Here is an 8179-nt window from a genome sequence, read left to right as displayed (position 1 = left end):
TGAAGCATGAAAGTTGAGATTGTGCATATGCACTTTGGGCCTGGTTCCTCTGTATGTGCTAGGGGAGTACATCTGATATAATCCCCAACCTGGCTATAGACAGAAGTATTCCCTGAACCCCAACAACTGGATCCTCCAGATAGTCCACATTCCTTTTCATTATCCTTTATGCATTGCCTTTCCCATCTCAAATGCCCTTGGCTCCACTTTTATCTCACATATCCCCCATACTTAACTCCATTTCATCATGCCCCAAGCCCCATCACACCCCACCATCCCCCTTATATCCCACTGAGCCCTCCCCTGCTCTTCTGAGCATCCAAACCTCACTGCTTTCCCTTACACCCCCTGGGGCCCCCTCACCCACACTTCCTCTTGTTCCCAACCCCCCTCAGACTCTAGTTCAGTACCATAGCCCTCATTATACCCCTCAGATTCAAACCCTGTTTTGTGTCACACTCCCATACCTCCATAACACCCTAGCTCCTCCTCACCCCACACTGCTCTACTCCACAGGCCCCCATCCCCACAAAAGCCCCTTGGTGCCTGTGAACCCCTCTCTAGCCTCTGATGGCCTCCAGGAGCCTCTTCACCTCAGAACCCCTTCCAAACATCCCCCCATGGCCCCCAGCCATGGGGCATGACTGTAACTGTCCCCCTCCTCCAGTGTCCCCCCTTTGCCCCACAGCATGCCAGTAGCTATTCTCCACTGTTTTTCACCCTCAACATACAAATCATAAAAATCATGGAGTAGTAGGGTTGTAAGGAACATCCTTGTCCTAGCCCTGCCTGAGGCAGGATCATCCTTATTCAAACCATCTACTCTGCCATCTCTTGACATGTGCTCTTTGATGGACTTATTCAACAAGTCCATAATCTAACCCTTTAGTACAACTACCATCAATCCTGACACAACACAAAATAAAACACCCTTCCTGCCACAGGTAAAGCAAGGGAACCATGGCAGCCGATTTCCTGCTTTTATGAAAGGTTGTTAATATAAGCTCAAGAGATCTCAGGTAGAGGGGTATGCCGCCACTACAAAGGAGGGCAGAACTCCTCACAATCCATACCAATTTGACCATGGAGTAAAATTCTGTTCTGACCCCAAATACTGAAACAAACAGTTGGGGTTGGGGGAGGACTTGCTTCAGCTGCTTGCATTTCTCCTGCCAGTGGAGACCAACCTCTCTGGGTCTGCCCATGCTGGGCTTTATGCTGACCTGACTGTGCTGCTGGTTCAGCTTCCCATCATCTGCTGCAATGAATAACCCAGGAAAAGGTCACTGTAGTAACTTACCTCTTTGCAACTCCCTCCTGTCTCTGATCACCTGCACCACAGCCACTGGACAGCTGGACCTGCCTTCAGTCCTGCCCCTCCCCACCCTGTGTCTGATTTTGTTGTGTGTTTGAATTCCCTAGGAACAAACCCACCCAGTACAGGGTCCTAAGTAATGGCATACCTTTATCAGACAAGCTGAGAAACATTACCAGTATAACAGTAGAAGAAAGGATAGCTTGATTAGCAGTTCTCGTGTTGTCAACACCTTTGAAGCAAAGAGCAAAAATTAAATTGAAATCAATAGTCTCTTAAGTCCACCTGAATAGATATGAAGCTGATCCTGTAGGCAGCTTGTTTTAAACTTTGAATGGAACAGAAATCAAGGGGCGGGGGGTGCGGCTGCACCACCAAACCTTACTCTGCATCCACCCCAGCCTTAAGCCAGAGATAGATGCTGTCTTCTGACCCGTGCCTCTGTTTCCTCCTTTTCCGGCTGCCATGGTATCTCAGAGCTGGACTAGAACCACAGTTTCTGAACAGCTTCCCTGCCAAGCTGAGGTTCAGAACTTCCTTTCAAGCCCTGCGCTCCAGTAGGGTGCCTGCCTAACCACCACATCATCTGATGTTGTGTGATCTCCACTCCCTGTGACCATCAGAGGGAGCCAGTGGGCTGCACAAGCCAAGCATTGCCTGGGCTGCATGTCTCAATACTTCACGGCAGCAACTGATAGAAATGGCAGGACACAACCAACCTCTGTGCCTTGCTGCTTTGCTCCAAGCAGCCTATGTACAGGAGGCTACGGACAGCCACATCTGACATTAAGTTCTGATGCCCAGTCTTCTGGGGTGTTAAACACTAACAGAGTGTTTAATGGCTGAGGCCTGGCCTGCTCTGGAAGGGACTGAGCATAGGTTGAATCTAATTAGTACTGTTCCATTCCAGTGTATTGCTGCATGGACACAGGAACCAATGCTGGCAGCAGCTAGTGCTGGTTCCTGTTGAAACCGTTTTTGGGGCAGCAAGAATGAGACAGTGATTCCAAGCAGGGATCAGCAAGAAAGCTCCCCCAGGCTTCCCCTTCCCTCATTTAGTGGCTGTGCCTGCTCTTCATTAGGAGAAAGCCCTGTCCACCTGAGGAGAGCAACCCTGTCCACCCTGAGGAGGGTGGCTGCTGAAAATAGATCAACTGCAGGCCCAGGACCAGTGCTTGGATACAGAGAAAACTGACTAAAATGTTACAGTTACCATGCCCAAGCCCAGCTCAGTCTGTCTGATGCCCAGTTCTTTAAGTGTGACTATCTGACAGAGTCTGTCCAGCTTGTCAGCTCCAGTGCTAGGGCTTTGCATACCCTAAGCCATCCTTGGTACTTCCTCATCAACCAGCTGCTGTGCTATGGACCTTCAGCAAAGGTACTTGGTCCACCATGCCAGGAACCTGCCTGCCCAGAATTAGTTGGTGCTGATTACTGTGACTCATGGAGTGCCCCGTCATGGATTCATTTTACTTCTGCTATCCTTCAGAGTAGGTTGTCTTGCTGAATTAGTGAAAGGATAATTCAGGTGAAAGGGACTGGAGCTGCACATGGCCATTGAAGAGTTTCCCTGGGGAGGTCACAACTGCCTCAGTACTTAGTATGCTTTAAAACAAGGTGCTATGGGGAGCCATTATGTACAGGTCCCCTGGGAGAAACTCAAGCCTTGAAGCCCTGACTGTTCTCTTGGCTTTCTCTGACATCTCTGTGGCAGTAGGATTGGGTGCCAGCTCCATCTCCGGTTTCTCTGGCTGTAATGCACTGTGGAAATGAGGTTAGCACTGGGAAGATAGTCCCTTGCAGCAGGGCGTTGCTTTTTGCTGAACATGAGAGGAATTACGAGGAGGTAGCACCATTGCCCATAAGTACTGGAGCAGTGAGCACCTTTGTTCTTTAAAGCCAGCCTGAATGAGGGACCTGGTAGGGGCAGGCTGCCTTCTAATGGACACACTCCAGGATGGGAACAGCTCTGCAAAGACAACACAGCTCCTGGGACATGTAGGCAGGGCTGAGGACACCCCTTGGCCCAAGCCTGTCTTCCTCTTCATCCCAGAGAGACCATGGGTCTCAACATACTGGTTTGCTGCTTTGCATTAAAGAGGAGGAGCCTTGAGCCCAGGATGACTCCTGGGTGGGCACATGGGAAGTAGGGGTGCACCGATAAAGATTTTTTGGGGGCCGATACTGAGGGTCAATTATTAGCCAGCCACATTGGCTGATACTGATCTGATTGCTGAGATGCAGCCTGGCAGCTTAGAGAGCAGTGTCTGGTGAGTAAGTCTGGGGGGGAGGGACGGGGGAGGGAAGAGGCATGAGAGGGGCAGATCAAGGCCTCCCACAGTGAGAGAGGGAATGGGGTTGGCGCAGGGGCAGGTGTTGCCAGCTGGGATGGGGTGTGGGATAGAGCTGGGGGTGGAGGGGGTGTGGCTCTCATTACCATGTGCACCCCCAGGGGAGGAATGGGGTGAATGTGCCCTGGATTTGTGTGTGTGGTCAGGCTGCCTGCTGCAGGCTGGGGCCAGGGTCTGGGCCAACCTCTTCTGGGTGTGGGGACTGGGCCAGGGCTGTACATGGGGTGGGCAGGGGTGGGGTGGGTGGTGACATTGGGAGGGAGGCCTACAGAGAATTTGGGGTGGCTGTAGCCAGCCCCGTAGCCCTCCCCTCCCAGTGCCACCGCAGTCCACCCTCCGCTCACAGGCCACGGCTTTGTGCTGCATCCTGCCTCGGCTGGGCAGTGTGTGCCTCTGCCCCACTCCCTCCCTCATTGTGCGGGCCTCGATGCGCCTCCTCCTACCCCCCAATGCTACTTCCTCCCCACAGACTTACTGGCTGGAGTCTGCTTTCCATGTTGCCAGTCTGCATTCCTGGCCAAATGCACACTGTGGCTCTGTGCATGCATGGGCCATTTATCAGTGACATTATCAGCACCATTGGCCAAAAAAAGCTGATTGCCTGTAAGTCATTTTTCCTTTTATTGGTGCCGATATGATATGGACTGATAGGCCGCTGCACCTTTAGTGGGAAATGTAGGCTGTGCACTTTGGGGAAGCATAGGTATATCAGAGCAGTGATTTACCATCTCTTTCTGCCCACAGGAGTACACGATGTTGTGTCTGTTGTGTGGCAGGGCTGAGGACTCCATCAGCATCCTGCCTGATGACCCTCGCCAGATGGCCCCGCTCTTCTGAAACTGGCACCCAGGGTAACACACCCACTAGCAGTGAGATGGCAGGATGGAGGGGGTGGGAAATGTGCAGTTTGTTCTGAATGAGCATCATGTGGGTTGACCCCACAAACTGCTCCTGCACACGCTATAGATTGGAGAGTCTCAGGATCCAGTGCCTTGCTTGGAGTAGACCATACTGCTCTTAGTACAGTGGGCACAAATAGACCAGTGCCTGCTTTGCAGTGATGTCCTGCAGGTGAAGGGAGGCAGTAGCAGTGAAGTGGCCTAGGATGCAAAGACCGGACAAGCAGCAGCTTGCCTTGTGAACGGCAGGACTGATGGGGTTAGGGAGAGGATGGGGATGTGCTTGGGTACATAGCCACACTTGGTAATTGGCAGGATTTGGATCAGTCTCTGGCACAAACAAATATATGGGTGTGGACACACAACACCGTTACTGCAGAGGAACTTCTACCAGATGTTATTTAGTAAGGAGTGGACACAGCCTCTTGCAGGTTGGCCTCCTGCAGTGTGTTTCAGTGTTTGCCCACTAAATGCTGGGAGTTTATTTGCATTGTGTAAGGTGGGAGATGGAATTGCTTAGGGCAGGGATCAGCAACATTTGTTTGCCTGCATGGGGCCCCAGAATGACCCAGCTGAGGTTGGAAAAGGTGGGTACTAAATACCTGGCCACCACAGGCACTTTTCTCCAATGCTCAGCTACAGCAGGATGAAGCAAAAGCCCTCTGCTTTACCCTGTGTTGCCTGATTGTGATGCAGCAGCATGGGCAGAGCTCCCCCTCTGCTAGAGCTGCAGGTACCCGAATGCAGCACAACACGGGGAAAGCCCCTGCTGCTGAAGGCACAGCTCCAGAGCCAAAGGCTATGCAGGTCATGGGTTTCTGACCCCTGACTTAGAGAAGCAGACACAAAGTTTAGTTACTTCTTGTTTTCCAAGGATTAAGTTTATCTTGGAGCATTATGGCTCACATGCCTATCATATGTCCTCTTCACTTTTACCCAGAGTAAAGTTAGGCAGAAGGCAGGGCAGAGGCACCTTAGAGACTAATTGGTTCAACATGAGCTTTTGTAAGCCATAACCTACTTCTTCAGATACTAAGAATGCACTTGCTGGCAGAAGGAAAAGATTTTATGTAGGAGGGAAAGGGGCAGGGAGAGGAGATCTGTTAAGAGGTAATGAGTGGGTTGATTAGATAAGTTGAAATGAGCAAGGCAGTTAATACCTGGAGGAACACTAGAGTAAATGCATAGGCCAGGTAATGGGTAAGAATTCAGTCCCTCTTGAAATCATGATTAGTACAGTCTAGTCTGTGGATGATTTCTTGTTCTGAGATTTCATAGTTTCATATTTTAGTTTCATAGTTTCATATTCAAGTTGGTTTTTAAAAGTTCTTTTGTTTAAGGACAACTGCTTGGGGGTCAGTGATGGGATGTCCAGGGAGGTTAAAGTGTTGTGCCACAGGCTTTTGAGTTTCTAGAGTTTATGTTGAATCCATGTCCATTCATTCTTTCATGTAAGAAAGAATGTCCCAGTCAGCATAGACAACAGAAGGGCACTGTAAGCAGGTGATGATACAGATGACAGTACAGGAAGAGGTGAATGAATCCCAGACACTATAATTTGTGTTGTTCAGCCCAGTGTTGATGTGGTTTGTTGGTGAGGGGATACAACTAGCACCTGGGCCTGTAGCAACACCTGGTGGCCTTGTGAGGATTGGAGTTAGATAGTTGGACAGGCTTATCCCTTGAGGCTAGCTTGACAGTCAAATTGAATTATTCATGAGCAAACCTGCCATGTGTCCACACCCTTAGATTTGTTTTTTGTATCCCCAGTGGCTACTGAGAAGCATCCATTCCTTTGCTGCTGTATAGCTGGGAGGTTAATCTTACAGTAAGCCTGCAGGACCCCTCACGACTCATCCGCCCTGTGTCTGTTACACAAACACAAGCATGCCCTACTCACTTGCTCCCCACTCCACATGCTCCACATCCTGGAAACAAGGTGTTGAAGCTGCTGTGGTGCAATGCTGAGCACATGCCAGCAAGTATGCAGGAGACCGTGCTGTGGCTACTGCTTCACTGTTGGGTCTTGGTGCTCTCAAGGGTGGTACAAATGAGCCCTTACTCTGCTCTGTTTTTTTACAGGTATTTTCAACTTAGTTATGACACCGATCCTTCACCAAAGCAAAGTGTTTGGACCTGCTGCCCTTTGCACCCATATTTTGCTGCTTGGGAATCCCAGAATCTGGTCTGCGCTTCTCCTTGCCCTGTACTGTGTAGCATGATTGCTTGTGTTTATCCCTCTACATCATGGGTTCCCAACCTTTTTATGCTGAGGACCGGCAAACCATGGAATGGAAGTGACTGGCATTCTATGGACTGGCAGCCAGCCCTTTTTTATACTGAGTAAAAACAAGGGTTGGCTTCCTGCCCGCAGTATGCTGGCACTGCTGGTCGGCAGCTTGCTGGTCTGGTAGCCAACCCTCCTGTAGACTGGCAGCCAACCCTTCACAGCCTGGTACTGGGCCCAGGGGTTGGGAACCCCTGCTGTACATGATGGGCTGTTCAGAGCTGTTCTGGGGATGTTCTAGCAGCTTTGTGACTGCAGCCAGGCTACACAGGTTAAATCAGAGTGTTGCGTTCCAGGCCCATAGTTTCTCTTTGCCCTAAAGATAAGGGTAGCTGTGGCCCCAGGGCTATCCCTCCCAACAATGTCCCTTTGTTCCTGCTCCTCCTCCCATTTCCCCTCCCTTCCTGGTTAAATTCTTCTTCACACAAAAGGCCTAGCAAACACCATGCTTGCATGCACATAATAAAACAAAAGGCCTAGCAAACACCATGCTTGCATGCACGTAATAAAATCTGTGCTTTGGGACAGTGCCAGGAACTCCTTCACAGCAAGTCCAAAGCCCAGGGTACATTGAGCATGTTGAGAGACAGAGTGGTGCTGCCCCTTATTGCTGAACCAGTAAGAGGAAAGCGTCTGCCCCTAGTATTGCATCCCTATGGCACTATAACGGGCCTTATATCAGTCAAGGAAACTAGAACACAGTTGTCCTAAACTAAGGGAAGTTTATTGAACCCTAATGGATACTACTCTAATTTGAACTGAAGCAGCATTAGCAGTTAAAATGTTAGGTTTGTGGTTAGTCAAAGGAGATGTTCACCACCCTGTATTGTTGTGAACGCAACTTCACTGGTTGATCAAATGGTGAAGTCTTGTCTGGGGCTTCTTGTTCCCATGCCTGAAGTTGAGGATCTTGGATTGGTGACAGGATCTCTTCAGGCTTCCTCCAGAAGTGTTCCGAAGTATACGCTCTCTCACCTCTCTTTATGTACCATAGAGCTTGCATTTCTTAATACATAAAATGAGTTTAAGCTTTCCTCCTAATGCATATTAATAATATTCTCTTTGCCAAATATGCTTACCTTTAACTGGAATTTTCTATGCTGAGATAACCTTTTCATAGTTAGGTGGGGGTAGGTTTTGCTCTGACTGTTCCTTTTTTGCCCAGGTTATATTTATTTAATTTAGCTAGACAACTTCCTGATGCTTTTTAAGTCAGGGACAGTATTTTTCCATCTGCCCGTTTCATTGGGTGCATGTCTCAACCACAGTGCAAGCTAAGCATGCAGTCTGAGCTAAGCACAAAGGTCAAACCCAGGCCTGGTGGGGC

The 8179-nt window shown here is 49.7% G+C and overlaps 1 long non-coding RNA gene across 1 annotated transcript; it reads left to right on the top strand.

Moving 5' to 3' along the window:
- The first annotated feature begins 3923 nt into the window (after window positions 1-3923).
- Window positions 3924-6847, top strand: LOC109318235. Its single transcript, XR_002103208.1, has 2 exons — window positions 3924-4517; window positions 6648-6847. It is a non-coding gene; the product is annotated as an uncharacterized LOC109318235 (long non-coding RNA).
- The last annotated feature ends 1332 nt before the right edge of the window (window positions 6848-8179 follow it).

This window comes from Crocodylus porosus, unplaced genomic scaffold, assembly GCF_001723895.1.
Source record: "Crocodylus porosus isolate Cpor-Errol unplaced genomic scaffold, CroPor_comp1, whole genome shotgun sequence".
NCBI lineage: Eukaryota > Metazoa > Chordata > Crocodylia > Crocodylidae > Crocodylus > Crocodylus porosus.
Note: the sequence above shows the minus strand (reverse complement) of the source record. Positions and strands in the feature narration are given on the sequence as shown.